Here is a 6,000-nt window from a genome sequence, read left to right on the forward strand (position 1 = left end):
TTAAAATTTGTGTGGAACCATAAAAGACCCCAAACAGCCAAAGCAATCCTGAAAAAAAAGAGCAAGCCTGGAGGCATCACGCTACCTGATTTCAAAGTATTACAAAGGTATAGTAATTAAAACAGTATGGTATTGGCATAAAAGCAGACACATAGATCAATGGAACAGAATAAACCCATACATATATGGTCAATTAATTTATGACAAGGAGCCAAGAATAAACAATGGGCAAAGGAGAGTATTTTCAATGTGTGGTATTGGGAAAATTGGACAGCCACAAGCAAAAGAATGAAACTGGAATACTATTTTATACTATATACAAAAACTAACTCAAAATGGATTAAAGACTTACAGACTGTAAGACCTGAAACCATAAAACTCCTAGTAGGAAACATAGGCCGTAAACTCCTTGACATAGGTCTTGTTGATGATTTTTGAATCTGACGCCAAAAGCAAAAGCAGCAAAAGCAACAAAAGCAAAAATAAACAAGTGGGACTACATCAAACTAAAAAGCTCTGCACAGCAAAGGAAACTATCAACAAAATGAAAAGGTAACCTACTGAGAGAAAATATTTGCAAATCATGTATCTGATAAGGGACTAGTATGCGAAATATATAAAGAACTCATACAACTCAAGCAAACAAAAACAATTTTAAAAATGGCAGAAAAAATGAATAGACTTTTTTCCATAGAAGACATGCAGATAGCCAACAGGTACATGAAAAGATGCTCAACGTCATTAATCATCAAGGAAATGCAAATCAAAACCACAATGAGATACCACTTCATACTTGTTAGAATGGATATTATAAAAAAGACTAGAAGTAACAAGTGTTGGCGAGGATGTGAGAAGAAGGGAACCATTGTGTATTGTTGGTGGAAATGTAAATTGGTACAGCCACTATGGAAAACACTATCTCAAAAATTAAAAATAGGACTACTATATGTTCCAGCAGTTCTGCTGGGTATTTATTTAAAGAACACCAAAACACTACTTCAGAAAGATATGTAGCCTCATGTTCATTGAAGCATTATTTACAATAGCTCAGATATAGAAGCAACTTAAGTGTCCATCAATGCATGAATGAATAAAGAAGAGGGGGTGTGTGTATACACACACTCACACACACACACACACACAATGGAATATTACTCAGCCGTAAAATACAATGAAATCATGCTATCTGCAACAACATGGATGGAACTCAAGGACCTTATGCTAAGTGAAATAAGTCAGATAGAGAAAGACAAATACTATGTGTGTGTGTGTGTGTGTTAGTGCATAAAAAAGAATAAACCAAAAACTAAGTTTATAGGTCCAAAAACAGAGTAGTGGTTGCCAGAGCTGGGGATGGGAATGGGATAAATGAAAGAACTGTTTGTTTGTTTTTAGTTTAAATAAGTTGACTAAAAAATAAAATTAAAATATAATTTATTTTTTAGGAAAAAAACTGGGGTTGGATATTGAGCATATCACAAAAGTCATATTTGACTAAAGAACTGAGGCCTTCTTCCATGTTCCAGTCTTCCTATTAAATACGTGGATTTCTGTGTGGTCCTAGAGAGGCAGATGGATGTTGCCCAAATGACTGAATTTGGATCTCTTACCAGCCAAACAAGGAGAGGCTTGGAGTCAGATGCAATTTGATTTAACGACAAGAAAGATAATGTGACATTTCTTGCTCATGTACTTAGAAACTGAAAATTATAATGGCTGCAAGTATTGAGCAATAAAAATTCCTTTGAAAATTAACTATAAACATAACTCTGAATAATTAAATTAGAATTACTTTCCTCTGCTATAAATATCAAAAGGCAAAGTTCAAACTATATACATCAAATAAACATATATGATCCAATAGAATGAAAGTAGTGTTCTGTTAGAATGCATCATCGTAGGTAAAAACTCTCTAGGACTTTCCAATGCACAGAAAAATTTAAAGCTCTCAAATTTGTTTTTACAAGCTGCAGGGGTGAGACCTAACATAAAAAAAAATACAGCATTCTTTAGCCCTTATCTGTGTACATCATTACACATTCAAGAGATCTGCCTCTACAGAGCTTTGTTATTTTGAGAGACAGCCCAGTGAACTTGTCACCATTCATGATGCACTGGTGCGAAAAAAACTCTACTGTGTGTCAGGTATCCTAACTCTAGTCCCAGTTTCTGATTTTACATCTGTGGACTTGGTTAAATTGCTTAATTCTTCTGATTCTCAAAAGTATCCTCTGTAAGTTAAAAAGATCGTGATAAGAGGCTCCAAAGCTTCAGCCAACTTGAATTTTCTATTATAATGGTAATTTTTTCCGAATACTTTGTTTCCCTGGCCTTTAGCCCAATATCCTAAGAACTGCCATCTTAACTGCCATTCACGTATTAATGTTGAAAGTTAAAGGAGTCACTACAATGATTCTCTCATCAGCTAACAGTTTTGGAATTCCCTTTTCTTATTGTCTTCAGCGTCCATCTGAGTTACACAACAGAGTGAGTCTCAATACTAGTACGTTAAACTCACATCAGTGTTTGAACAAAAGCAACATTACCCACTTTGTTTTGTTTTGTTTTGCGGTACGCGGGCCTCTCACTGTTGTGGCCTCTCCCGTTGCGGAGCACAGGCTTCGGACGCGCAGGCTCAGCGGCCATGGCTCACGGGCCCAGCCGCTCCGCGGCACGTGGGATCTTCCCAGACCAGGGCACGAACCCGTGTCCCCTGCATCGGCAGGCGGACTCTCAACCACTGCGCCACCAGGGAAGCCCCCACTTTGTCTTATTCACAAGATGCCCTCCAAAAGGTTTTAGTTGTTTCAAAGAAAATCCATACTCAAAGACTCCCTTATGTTAAAATTATTCAATAAGAATATCCTGCCAGCATTGATGCCAGCTACAAAGGATGAAATCTGAAAGTGCTTTAGGTGATGGCGGTGTCTTTGAAATAAACATCATCCTTTAGTCTATAGATTGTATTCAACTCACTAAATATAAGGAATGTATATTTGCCTTATTTATGATTTTCTTCAAGAAATGCCCTTTTCTAGAAGCATCTGTTAGGCATATGCCCACTGCTAACCAAAGAGCCAAAATATCAAAGCGCCAGCATTCTTTTGAATTGAAAGATCTAGAATGTCTGCTGGAAATCAGCTCAATAATGACACAATCACAATATGCATACATATTTTTTGTACATTAGCTTTTATCAATGGGAACTGTTTGCAATACTTTAACGAGACTAAAACAAGGGCATTCATTTGAACTCAATACTCAGAGGAGTCCACAGGATTTGAGGTCAGGAAAGAAAGCGGAGAAGGTAGTAATTCCATCTTATCGTTGGGAAAACTGAAGCAGAGGCATAATTGAGTTCCAAAACTTATGGAGGAGGTGATGTTAAATCTAGAACATAAAGAATTATTTTTCAAGTCATAGGCAGTTTTATTGCAAAAGGACCCTGTACACATTTATCAGTTCTAGTACCTTAATAGCTACCCAACGAGTCATTTTTTTGAAAAATATATAACTAATAAAGACATTTAAATTAACATAACTCTAATATTGACTATGGCCTTTTTTTTCTTCTCTTTCTATCTGAGTTGAAGATCAGTGTCCCAAGACACCTTAAATAAAATCTATGTAAGAACAGTAAACTTGTGAGGCAAATGCAGCTGCCATGTTCCACTGCCCTTCCTCTCAGCCAGGACAGATTATTGTCTGGTTGTTGTCTCAAATCCTCCCATTAAAACATTCTGGAGCCCCTTTCATGTATCAGGACCAAAATATGAGACTCCGAGAAATCAAGAGCAATCGATGTGGACTTCAGTTAGCATGTGACATCAACAGAACTGCTGAAATTTTCAATGGAAAATCCACAAAAATGTACAGCAACAATACTTCCATTAAAAAAAAAAAAAGAAGCGTAAGCCATTTATCTTCCATTGGATGAAAAGAAATAAAGTTAGATTAAGTCTCGCAGTAAAACTTTCTGGCTATACTTTGTACTTACTGAAGTACAAGAATATTTAGCCAATAAGGCGAGTTTTTGCCCATTCCCTAAAGGAAAATTATATGACTAACTAACACAAAATAGATAATACGGGGGTGGGGGGGGAATGCAGTCTGTCTTCTGAAGTGTGTATGAAATTTTTACATCTAAACAGCAAAGAAATCATATCTTTGGTTTCTTTAACCCACAGAAAATAAGCAGTCAAATTGTAGAAACTTGTATGAATAGACAAATGTCATAAATATTTTTCTTTCTCCCCATATTTAAAAAATGTCTTTATATTTGTATATTTATCTATGCACACATAGACTTACCCTAAAGTACCCATATTTTCAATCTGTGATTTAAAATTCTCACCTCATGGGGACTGCCCTGGCAGTCCAGTGGATAAGACTTTGCCTTCCAATGCAGGGGTGAAGGTTCGATCCCTGGTCGGGGAGCTAAGCTCCCACATGCCTTGGGGTCAAAAAAACAAAACATGAAACAGAAGCAATATTGTCACAAATTCAATAAGGACTTTAAAAATTGTCCACGTCAAAAAATCTTTAAAAAAATAAATAAAATTCACAACTCTTTTTTTTAAAGACTTAAAAATTACGTCTGTGTGTATGATATTATTTGGAAAACAAATCTTTTGTAATAGTATATAACTACCTCCTGACAATATTAGCAGTCACTTCCTAAATTCTATATATTGTATTCACTTTACCAAATAGGAAATGCAAATTGCCCTTCTTTGTTATTCTTCCATTAAAGATATGCCATTTCATTGAATTAAAGACTTGTTGAACATAAGCCAACCATTAGAATGAGGTTATGAATACCAAATGTACATAGGTGTCGTACGCCTTTTCATTCTTAAAAGTGTGGAAGAATAGAAGGGAATAGAAGAGACTTATGAAGCATCCAAGCAGTTCTGTCCTTAGACAAGAGGGGACTCATACTTGACAAGGGTCCCACACTTATATAGGCCTTCACATGAATTTTTATCCCCAAATATAATTTTGCCCTGAAAAGATTGACTAGCTTGCATTTAAACGTCATTTCAGCCACTCTTGGTAATGATCATACATCAGAGATTCTTCTTTAGAACCAATGATGTATACAGCAAATGTCATTGGAAGTTACACTTAATATTTCCCTCTTACAGCCTCATTCCTCACACTCCACCACTTTTGTATTTTAGTAATGGCTAAATTGATAATACAAATCAAGAAAGGATTTGTGCTTGTGGAGATCGGCGAGAAAATGGAGACAAAGAATTTTTTAATGATAAAAAATTTGTATTTATACTGTAAAATTTCCTTAGTTTCATAGTTCCTTACACACTTTGGATCAGGGAGGCTACTCTGGGCTCCCCAACTACAGCTACTGCTGTCACTCCATAGCGTTGAGGCCAACACTCGGGATTCCAAGGAAAGGTGGAAGTAATAAGGGAGAACTAAAGTGCAGAACAGCTGGTAGAAAGTTAAGAAATAAAAATAATTGTTGGGCTTCCCTGGTGGCGCAGTGGTTGAGAGTCCGCCTGCTGATGCAAGGGACACGGTTCGTGCCCCGGTCCGGGAAGATCCCACGTGCCGCGGAGCGGCTGGGCCCGTGAGCCATGGCCGCTGAGCCTGCGCGTCCGGAGCCTGTGCTCCGCAGCAGGAGAGGCCACAACAGTGAGAGGCCCGCGTACTGCAAAGAAAAAATATATAAATAAAATAATTGCTGATAGTATGTAGCTGTTATTATAAGTATATCATAAACTGGTCATTTCAATTAACAAAGACCTTATAAACTGGATGCTTTTTTTTTTTTTTTTTTGTGGTACGCAGGCCTCTCACTGTTGTGGCCTCTCCTCTTTGGAGCACAGGCTCCAGACGCGCAGGCTCAGTGGCCATGGCTCACGGGCCTAGCTGCTCCGCAGCATGTGGGATCCTCCCGGACCGGGGCACGAACCCGTGTCCGCTGCATTGGCAGGCGGACTCTCAACCACTGTGCCACCAGGGAAGCCCCTGGAT

This window comes from Phocoena phocoena, chromosome 9 (genome assembly GCF_963924675.1).
Source record: "Phocoena phocoena chromosome 9, mPhoPho1.1, whole genome shotgun sequence".
Classification (NCBI taxonomy): domain Eukaryota; kingdom Metazoa; phylum Chordata; class Mammalia; order Artiodactyla; family Phocoenidae; genus Phocoena; species Phocoena phocoena.